The sequence below is a fragment of the Lepidochelys kempii genome, chromosome 4 (genome assembly GCF_965140285.1).
Source record: "Lepidochelys kempii isolate rLepKem1 chromosome 4, rLepKem1.hap1, whole genome shotgun sequence".
Lineage (NCBI taxonomy): Eukaryota > Metazoa > Chordata > Testudines > Cheloniidae > Lepidochelys > Lepidochelys kempii.
In genome coordinates, this window is record NC_136383.1 from 16,037,807 (window position 1) to 16,050,103 (window position 12,297).

Sequence of the window (12,297 nt, forward strand, 5' to 3'; positions counted from 1 at the left end):
AAAAATATACAAGGGAAAATGCTAATAATAATTAGATCAACTGATGTGAATTTGTAAATCCCACTACTGTAGTAATGCATTCATTGGAAATTCTATTATCTGTTTTCTTTGCATACAATACAGTATTTAATGCTCATCTGATCTGTGAAAGAGGATTATCTGGTCTGTCATGAATATGAAAGGTTTGTAAAGCAGCTTTTAAAGTTGCTTTGACAAGTCAACAGAGGCAATTGAGCCATGCTGTATCTGCCTGCCACTGCCTAACCACGAGTTACTCAAGCCCAGGAAGCAAAATAACATTTCTCCACTCCTCTAGGTTGGAGGTTTCTGCTCCCTGTGGTTGCTGCTCACACGAATTCATTCTGATCCACTATGGCACAAATAGACCGAAATTGAAAATACAATAAATGTCAATAGACAGGCATCTCTTGGCCACACATAATTATTTTCAGTGTACAGGAGGAAACAGTTGCTGGATGTGTACAGTGAACGGTCATAAGGCCTTCTAGGTGTCTGTTTTGAAAGATGGAGGCTCCCTGTCCCTTTTAATTAAAGGATTATTGCCATTGGTATTGTCAGCTTTGACAACTTAACTCATGCTATGGGCTTGTGCAGTAACTCTGTGCCGCTGTGCCAGTTTCACCTCTCTCATTTCTGAGCTCTTCAGCGAGAGACAAATCATGTTTGCCCCACTTGATGCAACTGGCTACTGCAAATCCACTTGAAGCAATGACACCCAGGCTTTGTTTTTTCAAGAAGTACTGTAACTGGCATAAGTGGGAGATGGCAGGGAGAAAGAGGTTGGAATCAGGTCCTGTCCGAGGCTGTCAGGTGGAGAATGGTATCAAACTTATCTTCAGAGCTTTTATGAAATAGCTCAGGCTCCAAGCCCGGAGGAGATATCAGCATCCGCAACCCAGGGATCCTTCAGAAAAAGAACAAGCACTTTTTCCAAGCCAAGCTACGTAGGTTCGTCAGGAACTTCCTCTCTGACACAGGAGATGATCAGGGTCCACCAAATCCATACTGGGGTAGGATGAGTGGTGGGCAATCTGCTGTTTAGTGCACAGGAGTCTTTTTGCATTCACGTCTTGAAATGTTTGGCCCAAAATGTCGAAAGACACGTTATCACCAGAAGTTTGGGGATGAGGTACTTTTAACCTTGAATAATAAGGGAGAGACCAAGCTTTCAGAACAGGCTTTTTTCTTTCTAATCCAGCTGGCTTCTTCAGTTAAGCCACTGCAGTGATGGTAATGAGCAGCCAGTCTTGAACTGCTATGGAAGTTGACTCATAAAGAGAAGTCACGGAAGAATGAGAGAGCAAAATGGCAACCTTTTGAAAATCATTGTGGCCTTCCTGATCTGAAGACCCATGGCACCAATGTAAAACAGGGAGCAACACAATGGTGAATCAGGCCCACCATTCAGGAACATTTAGTTAAGATGATGTTGAAAAAGGGGCACTCCAAATATTTCACCCAGGTGACTCGAGTCTGGTATCTTGGGATGTACCAATTAGGAGATCCCAGCCAATTAGGACATCTCTGTTATCTTGGGATGTACCTGCACAGAGTAAAATATATCAGGCTCCTTCTTCATCTAGAAGTCAGAGGACTAAATCATCAGCTGGGGTCAAGTAGGGTAGACCCAAACAAGTCAATGAATGGACCGAGGTGGATTTATACCAGCTTGAGCATCTACTAGCCCTAAATAACAATCTTTGTGGCAAAACTAATATAGAAATGTAGTAAAATTGTATTAAGTGAATCTCCCTGTCTGATCATATTCAAATGCTCAGCATTCCGCTGTTGTCAAACCTGTAAACTCAGACAGCCAAATGCAATGGGATTAGATACAAAACAATCACGGCCTGATATTTGATTTTCTTTCATCTCAGACTAGACAATTATTTGTGCTTAGAGCCATTTCCAGCTCATTAGGCTCCGTTTTGTGGAAGAAAAATCGCCTGGGCTTTACTGCACCAGGGAGGCAAGACAGGATATCAAACTATTAGACAGAGTGGAGATGTCCTCTTTTCTTGTTGCCTAATTCATGAAAAAACATTGTCTGTATAGTTGAATGAGCCCTCATTACATACCCAAAGTTCAGTAATTAAATAAGTCATTTGGTGACTGATAGGCCAGCGTTACTCCACAAACGAGGGCTCTGTCTTTACGTTTTCTAATTAGCTAAGCAACAAAACAAACCACAGCCATGCCGGAACTGTGCAACAGGGAAGAAATTACTCCTTATGTTAATTAAGTGCAACACTGAGCAGTACTAGAGACCCACATTGAAAAGACAGGCTACGTTCCTTTAAAGGAAGGAAGCAAATCCATCATTGTATTAATACATTATGTGCATCTTCCATTGTTGTCCCAGCTCACGTCTCAGGACACACTTGTGATCCCAGCTACACATCTGCACAGGGGACTAAAGGGGCACACGTCATCCCGCTACTCTCCTGCGCAGGCAACTCATATTGCTTGTAGTAGTACGAGTGGAGAGCAGCTTCCATGCGGCCACTCTTCGCCATCCCATCAGGGTGAGCAAGGAAGACGCAGAGCCCCTCCCCCTCCCAGCAAAGCACCCAGCAAAGCACCCTGCTGGCCTGGAAGGGGAGGAAGGAAAGCTGTGTCAGGGGAGCCAGGGTCTAGATCATGACTCTGAGCCACGCTGCAGTCCCTGTGCTGCTCCTGGGCTAGCACAACTATGCACTGGCCTTATGGCAAAGCCACAGCTGAAGCCTCCGTCTGCAATCCGTTTTAGTTACTATTCAGCAGCACTGAGACGGCAAGCTCTTTGGGGCACGGCATTAGGTTTTTTATTCATCTGTAAAGCATGATGCATATCCAAGCATTAGAGAAGTAATAAATAATCATTATTCCAAGAACTTTATGTAAATAAGATGATTGTGGAGGCATCATGTTAAATCACAGGCTTCAATTAGCTCAGCTGCAATTTAAAACAAGGGTCCAATGTGCACAGCGTAAACAAATAGGATAATCTTGAATGAAGGTGAATAGGACATTCATAAATCCAGGTTTCCTACCTGTGTCAGAAGGCACGGTTAAAATATTTCCTTTTGCTCATCACCGTACTACTAAAACCAACGCGAGTGGGCTCTAACTGAGCAAAGTTCAGATAAATACTTCAATGGTATTTAAGAATGTACACATTTTTATCACAAGTCTAAAGCAATGAAGAGAAATCAGGGAGGCCATAATATGAGGAAAAACTAGACGATGAAGACATCTCTCTGGAATGATGAACCACAGAGATGTTTCATTGATGAAATGCATATACAGCACCTGTCACTCAGAAGGATCCCAATGCACTTTACAAACTATATAGTGGAATCACTCCACCTACCACTAAAGTGAAGCCATTCCTGGTGAGGCGCGCTGCAGCTGATTAGCTGTGTGGACTAACACTACTCAAGTGTTTAGGACACTGAAAATGGCAGATCAATAACAGCACTAACAGATGGAGCCCTTAAATAACATACCATTCGTTTTTAATATGCCATGGCTCAAAATGGATGGTAATATAAAAGGCCCAATAGCATTGTTATAATCAAGGAGCTGCAATTGGATCCACCTGGGCAGACCCCTGCACCCATTTGGACCCCTACTGGAGACTAAAAGGTTACACCCACACAGATCTGACTAAAAACTGGTGTAACTAACTTAATTTACAAGTGACTGGATTAAGCATAGTCAAGTCAGGAAGGCTTAAGCTCCCAACCCAACCCTGTAGGGTTCTCTCTGGGGACATCCTCCATTATTCTCAAATATCTAGGGAGCTTATTTTTCACAAATCACTCCGATAATAACTTTTGTGGATCCATTAAACAGTCATCAAAATCACAGTCATGTCTTGGTATGTGTTTGTTCAAGGTTAGCACAGTGAGGCTTAAATCCAGATGATAAATATTACATAACAATAATTCAGTATACACAGGGATAAAATGACAATAGAAGTTGAAACTCGGAAAGGAATTTAAAATAGTCTGGGGGAAATGATACTGATAAAGAACAGGCATTAAGGCAATCAAACGATTACAACAGGAAACAGTTTCCATTTGTGTGTTCTCAGAATATACACATCAGAATTAAGCCGTAATTAAGACAGGCTGAAGGCAGGAGAGAATAAATCCCTTCCTGCAGAGAAGAATCAATGTGTCTCTGCACCATGTATAAGAGCTTTAGAAGGAGAAAGGCTAACACAAGAGTGCACTATATGCAGGGTTCATATTTTCATATATTCTGCAACTGTATGGCCTTGGAATTTGCTGCAGAATCACCCACCTCTTCCCACACATTTGTGCTTCAGAACCTAACATTTCTTTTAAAATAAATATACTTGTAACCCTCATAGTTGTGAAGAAAGCCTTAAAAAACATTAATTATGCCCAATTCAGAATGGTCTTCCTAAGCCTGCAGACAGCCTGAACCAATAGCTCTAAGAGATGCTAACTTCTCCATTTATCTCAATAGACTGTTAATCAGAAGCCTAAAGATGGTAATTTCAGTGCAAAAAATATTAGTGGAAACACCTAGTTACTGAGTTCATAACACAATTTCAATCCATTTCCCACACCTGCCTAAGTACCACAAGCCCCATCTATACCTACCCAGCAACAAAACCTCCAGTTTCCTCTTCACAACTTTTAAATTGCAGTTATGTACTGTCAGTACAAAAAAAACTGTATTGACAACTGAAATTATGGGGAAGTCAAATACATGACATTTAATAGGAAAATGGATATTAGCATCCGTACAGCAGTCCAAGTTATTTGTTTTAATATTTTATACATTAAAAACACACACTGGTTTCCTAATTTAAATGAGGCTGCCACCAAACTTTTCCAGTCTGCTGCACTGGAGTGCAGCAAAATCCAGGTACGCTGCTGTCGAATTTGCATCCTGCCTGGAACAGAGTACATGTGGCTTTGACTTTCCACAGTTCCACAAGCAGCTAGGGAAACAGGGAATTAACTATTGACCTCCTGCTCCTACCCTAAAACAGAATGCATGATGGGCAAGAAAGGCTCAGCCACCCAGAATGGTGTTGGTTTCAGTCACATTGGGCACAGAAAGGAAGACAGATCAAGTGGGCAAGGCCAGTTAAAATCTTTACAGACGCACATCTGGGGCTCGACCGTACACTGCCTGAAGTCAACGGGAGCATTTCCATTGACTTCAGTGAGTGCAGGATCAGGCGCTTAAGCAAACTTCTTTCAAAGAGAGAATGGAGCAGGTTTTATTTCCTGCCTCCACTCCTGACAATAAGCACAAAGACGAAGAAAAAAGCAGTCCATTGGAAATATTATAGTGTTTGCTAACCACTAAGCAGCAGCAGCAGCAGCTAGCCTTACTGACATATTTAAGCTGAAGATCAAAGGGCATGAGCACTCTATATTCTTTCTCCCTGCAGAGCAACTGCAACAGTGGCAAAAAGAGCAATGGAAGGAAGGTGAAAAGTGAGCAACAGCTTTTCCAGAAGGAAGAAACCCGGACAAAATGTTCAAATTCTGCCCTCACTTACAAATATGCCAGCCCAGTGATTTCCACAGCCCATGCCCATGGAAGTTCCAACATGATTCTGTTCTTTCCCTTTCGTTTTTCCCTCGATCTTTTCTTATTAATACTATTATGCAGATGGGATACTCTGATTGTTTTTGTGCCAATCATCAAAAGGGTGAGAGGGTGCCAGACTTAGCTCTCTACTCAGTGTGTGTCTACACTGTACAAAAAGCGTGTTCTTAACTCAGGTGAGCTAACTTGGGTTAAAAATCACAGTGAAGATGGAGCAACTCAGCTTTTAATTCATGTCTTCACTGTGATTTTAACCAGAGTTAAACCCAGGTTCCGAACACACCTTTTTTTGGATATATGTGCACTGACTGTTCAAACAAGGACCCTCTCCCCCAAATAATATAAATATACACTCTTCTTCCTTTAGTTATGACCATACAATGCCATTGGATTTGGGCCAGTGACCTAAAACAACACTAGTCGATTGATGCCTTTCCATTTTCTCAGTGATCTTTGTCTAGAAGCCCTTCTATGTAATAATCTCCCCATGCAAGAGGCGTAAATTACTCTCTCTAGGGACGAAAAGTCCATCCTGTTCGTGGCTTGTCTTCACAGCAAAGTTAACTCGAGCTAGAACCCGAATGATGCCCTGACTTGAGTCGGTCAAGTGTGGTGGTGCTTTTAATATCGTGAGCTGGCTGTCCTGTCGTGGGTTATAGGCTACAGATTGAGTTAACGTAACTCATCAGATGTAATAGAATTACTCTGTTCAGTGTTATTTCGCAGCATGACCGCTCTCAGCTGAGCTAGGCTAACTCAAGAGGAGCTAACAGGCAGTAGATAAGTCAAGTTAACTCTTCAGTGAAGACGCACCTTTAGCTGTGAGAAGTGCTCAGCACTGGCCTAACACTGCTCTCACTGAAGTCAATTAGTTAGCTCAATGCTGAACACTTTTGAAAATCACACGCTAAAAGCAGTGGCTTGGCTGGAGTAGAACAGCTAACCAACCATTAAAGCATTTACACTTGAGAGAGAAAATGTATAGATTATCACTGAACTACCCAGCATTTTACAGGCATAAACCAAGAATATTGTAGGTTTGCAGCCATTTTAGTGTTTTACACTGCAACAAATCCTCGGCTACTGAGGTGTTCATGAAATCTGGGCAAACAAACACAAAAACCCATTCCTCTTTCCAATATCTGCTCAATTTTTTAAATAAATTTCCTTCAGCTAACCTCCTCTCCCCCCAAGTGCCGTATGCATTGGTATTAATTCACATATACAAATATTTCAGCCACAAATGCCTGCACATCTGTCCAGTCAGGAAACTGCAACAATACTAAGCAATAAAGCTGATCTGTGACAAGTAAGCAACACAGCTTGTATATCACATATTATAGCGAGACGGTGGAGACTCTTATATTTAGATTACCTAACTCGTTCATTACAAAAGATTCTTGGGATCTTTTCTTTGAGAAGCTCTCATGCCTCTAACATTACCAGCAAGCCTTTGATATTTGTCTGGGGAAGGCCCTCAGGCTACAGAAGTGCCTTTTCCTAATCCTGTGAAATTCTATTCTGGTTTTGCTCAGAGATAACTGCTCAGAACTGCCATTTCCCTAGCTCTGACTTTCCTCTTTCAGAAAATTCTGAAGGAATGAAAAAACAACAACTGACCATGAAAATTCTAAGGCCAAACTGATGCCATCACCCACTCCATGGGCACTTGGAACTTCACCGCAACATTAGGGATAGAACTCGGACCATCCTGTTCCAAAAGCACCCGCCTTTACCACTTGAACTAAAGGAGAATTGCCACGGAGCCCTGTATTTGTCCTCTGACATGCAGTTAAGCACTGCTGCTTGCATCCAGTAGAAGGCAGGAGTGAGCGCACACACTAGTCAACTCATTACAGCATCTTCCAGCACAGGTAGGCATTAGATTACACTACAGAATACAATACACTGGTGAACATTTCCCATGTGTTTTTGTTTCTAAAAGGGTTGGTTTTCACAGGACTGCCTGTTTATTTTGTTAGATTGTTTGTTTGTTTGTTTTGGTTTTTTTACAGTTACTGCTCAGAGTGAGCATTCTCCTCCAACACAAACAGGAGCTAAATTCCAACATTTCTCAAATATATAAGTCATAATATTGCAACTAAAGAACCAACTGCATGGAAAATTGAAATATAAGAAATAGTGAGAGAAAAATCTGAACGACAGACAAACAGCCATGAAGACCAAGGGACATAATTTGAGGGTCCATCTGGATTTGTTACATAGGGCTCCCTCTTGCCTCATCATATACCCCCAGGGCTTTTTCTTAAGTAGAAAATATAGGGAGTGAATGAAGAGGGATTGTTAAGAGGAGAGGAGTGCCAAGTCTCAGCTCCTGCTGACTTTGAGAATTCATGCCAATGAGACTTGAGTGAGGATTGGCAGCATTCAGGCTCTGTGATGTATATCTCTGAACAGAAGGCTTAACTGTTGGATATGATCGCACTAATTATAATGGCACGATTTATCACAGACCGCGTCCTGCACAGTTCCCTGTTTATGTTTACCAAACTCCATGACACTAGGAGGAACTCCTACAGGGTGGAATCATCAACACTGAAGTTCTCAGGGCTATCGAATTATTTAACGTAACCAGGGGTCCAAGGAAGGGCTATATGTGGTGAAATCAAATCACTTTAAAAGGAAGTTTTACGAACTGAGTTTAACTATGTAAATTAACAAAATTTTAGCAAGACATGGTGGGTGAGATATATCATCTTTTATTGGACTAACGTCTGTTGGTGAGAAAAATGACTTTCAAGCTCTCACACCACCAGAAGTTGGTCCAATAAAAGATATTATCTCACCCACCTTGTCTCTCTAATATCCTGGGACCGACATGGCTACCACTACACTGCAGACAAAATTCTAGCAAGTCTAATATGCTGGTGTTACAGTTGGTACTGTGCTACTTTGGAAATATTCTAGGTCAAGAAAACAGGAAGAAAGTCAGATCATTGTTTTCTTTATGCATTTTGTTTTGGCCTTCTATACTTGCAAATCTAGAATAGAATAAACTTTCAAATGACATTCACAACCTTCAAATCCTAGGAGGAGTTCCCGTACAACCCTTCATTCAGAATGGCCAATTTACATACACATGCACAGAACTGCTCCTTTGGCTGTGTTGAACATCCTCTCACCTCTGTTACACCCATCCCCCCAAATTTGTTTTCTTTCCACTAGTTTCACGCCTATAATCTCCATGTTGGTGCTGCCAGTTGGGTTGGCACCACACGCAAAATAACTAATCATTTGATGCAAGCATGCATGGAAAAGTGTAGAAGAAAACCCATCACTCCTATGCGAAAGGAGTATTCCCCTCCGCTTTGTTTATAGCTGTCTCCAGCCCATTCCCTACCTCTGTACGTACCATGGTCGGATAAAACAAAAACGATGACTATTTATTTTAGGCCCTTATCTTTCAATGGGTCTCCCCATGGACACAAAGACCAATCTGGGTGGAGCAGCTTGCAGGATCATGGGCTTAGAATGGAAGTTTCTTATGCCAGGGCTAGCATCTTTATAGTTGCTCATCAACTAATATACCCCATTAGCCTTATATGCATTGTGTTTGGCTGATTCCCCCGCCCACATACACACACGCACAGAGGAATATGATGCAGTGTAAGCATGCTTCCCAAGCATGCTTATCCTTTGGGGAGAAAACTATATCCTCGGGGTCATGGCTCTCTCTTCCCTCTCCACCTCTCCTCTCGTGCCATGAGGCTATAGCTGAGATCAGCCAAAGCATTGGAGCTGGAGTGCTGCTACTGGCATTACATTATCTATGGGGGACCCCTGACTTTAGCATCCACTCCCCACTTAGACTGAAATAGCCTGAATCTGACGACTTTCCAGACCAATCTTTTCCCTCAGGCATTTGAAGATGGGGGCAGAGGTGTAGGAGTAGGGAATTTGGGAGGAAAGGGGGGTATGTGGTGGGTTCTCAAATTGCTGCCCTTAGAATGCATTTTTAAAGAATCTCTCTCAAAAGTGACAAGAGCATATGGCTGGCTGCCGCCCCCCCCCCCATTTCTATACATCATAATAAACAAACCATTTATTTACAGTTTGCTCACTCTTGGATCACTACTGTGCACTCAGGGGAGAAACTAATGTCTGGGCTGGGACTTGGAAGCACTGGCTGGGAACGAAGCCTGAACTAGTGGTAGACAGGAGATGCTTAAGAACTGCTACCTGAGACTGGTGAAAGTAAACCCTGATTGGGTTTTCTTTTCAAGCCTGAACAGACTTGTTACTCCCCGCCAGTTAAACCCTTTGTTACTTTTGGCACATGGCTGCACTTGGATTTTTCTGTCTTTTTACATATTGTTCCTTTGCCCTTCAAAGCCACTAAGGGTTATTTGATATAGACTATTTTTCCTTGTTGATCTTGCCACCTTTGTTCATTTCTTTGGGGGAGAATTGCATTATTTGATAGCTGGAGAGCCTAGTTTCCGTGTCCATTTGACCCAGCATAGCATCTTCTTATTTTCTCATAACACATTCTTCCCCTTTGGCCCCATGGACATGGCTTAGATTAAGTATTTCTATGGAATCATTTCACTTTGAGAGCTGAAAATTCAGACCTTCCAATTTTGGGTCACTTAGTTTTCTTTTCATTACATTTTCTCTGACCTCCTCCTCCCCACATTATTACATTGGAACCAGACAAGCAACTACAGTACCAGCCACTTGTTTCTCACTTGATTGTTCCACCCTGGGGAAGTGTCAGTTAGGCTTTGAGGTTGTATAATAAAAATGAATCAGGACTGCAAGCTCCTTAATTACTTTTAACTTAGAGTTGTTTTCACACTCAGGCAAGAGTCTTTCAAGGAAAAAAGTCACTCTCAGTGTCCTTAGCAGGTCAGCGGTATTGCCAAATCCAAGCGTTCAAAAATCACAAGTCAGGTCTCAATCAAGAAATTGGCTTAAGAAAAAAAAATCACAATGTTAAAAAAATAATATGTATCTGTTTTATTTTATTCACCTTGTTTCTGAGCCTTTCAAGTGAATGTGGGTCACTTTTTAAGCTTTTCTCTGAGCCATGAGGGCTAAAATCTGGCATTTTGTAAAAAATGAAAGCTGAGATTCTCACCTAAATCACATGACTCCAGGAGTTATTGCTTTAAGAAAAACATAAAATATCACGAGACCCACAATAACATTGTGAGAGTTGGCCATATTGGGTCAGCCCTTGATGTCTTTTGTTAGGCCTTTGGAACATTTTGCCACCAAGCCCCTCCCAAAGAAAAAGAATGACTCCTGCCTCACTTACCCAAGACAAAACAACTAATGTGTGTGCCATGGTGACATGCCACTCTGCATTAATGTGAATGACAAGCACAATCTCAGCAGTTTATCCATAAGTAGGGTATCCATGTATCCCAGACTGGCAAGCATGTCCCTGATTTGGGTCCTATCCCTGTCAGTTTTATAGAGCACAGTGTTTACTCCTAGTTTTTGAAAAGCTCAGCAGATTGGTCAACCCAAGGAGCCACTGGACAGCTATGCTGGGTGACACTGACAACGAGCTAGGTGAGTGCATATGCAGAGATCATCTTCAGGCCTATCACATACAAAGTTGGCACCCTCCCTTCCATGAATAGCCCACTTTCCCTGAGCCAGCCATCACACACGAAGCGTCAGATCCTGGTGAAGATGGAGACTCAGGTCCCCGTTGCTTAGTCCACTAGACCGTGTGGCCTTTCCTTATGGCCAGAAGTCATGCTAGTTGCTCAGTCAAGAAGTTGGCTTAGCTGCAGGCAGCCAGGAGGGAGGGAGCTTGCAGCAGTAGTCCCGCTGCCACCAGCAGTGGCCCGGATGGCACTGTCCCTTACAGCTGTGAACAGACTTTGGGTCTTCCGCAAAAACCAAGGGATCTTTGGTCACGGTCCTTACGAAACCCAGCCCTGGATGGTCATCAGGTCTAGGATTTTTTTGGAAAAAAAAAATCATTGACAAGCTTTCAACCTTAGTGATCAGCATGCACTCGCAGTGTTGCCAATTCCTATTACTTTTTCGACAGTCTTGTAATATCTGATTATTTGATTTAAGAAGCTAAGCACAAGAGATTATGTGAGAATCTCTGCTTTTATTTAAGACTAAAGAAATTTCTAGGCCTCCTCGTTGAGACAAAAGCTGGAAAATTTGATTGGAACACATGGTAATGGCTCAAAAAACAGAAGATAAATAAAATGAACCTAGAATCTTTTGTTTTTAAAAATCTGATTACTTTTAAAGTCACTCTCATTCTTTTGGGGGAGCAGACTGAACATTTGGGGTTGCAAGTACTGCAGCAGTTGCATTTTCAGGTTATAAGGGTTATAAAATCATTTGTCCAGTGGATGCTGCATGCATGTCTTGAAAAGTGGCACCCACATGTGCAGACTTCTGATAGCTTAGAGGCCGGGTTCAGAGAGGCACACAAAAGTTCTAATGCTCTTTAGACTGCAAAATTGGGTTGAAACTTATTCAGGCTTCAATAATTTCAAATACCTTTGTGGATCTTGGCCTTAGTTTGTGCCTCAGTTCCCCATCTGTAAAATGGGGATAGTAACATTTCCTTATCTCACAGAAGTGTTGTAAAGATAAATACATTAAAGACTGTGAGGCATTCAACTGTGACGGTAATGTGGGTCATACAGGCAGAGGTGGGTGATTTTTCAGTTCACTGGCCAAACTGGGGGCGGG

At 42.2% G+C, this 12,297-nt stretch overlaps 1 protein-coding gene across 1 annotated transcript in view; it reads right to left on the reverse strand.

The window, feature by feature from the left end:
* Nucleotides 1-12,297, reverse strand: part of RASGEF1B (RasGEF domain family member 1B) — a 337,481-nt gene that overhangs the window by 217,958 nt on the left and 107,226 nt on the right. The gene's annotated exons all lie outside the window — the stretch shown is intronic.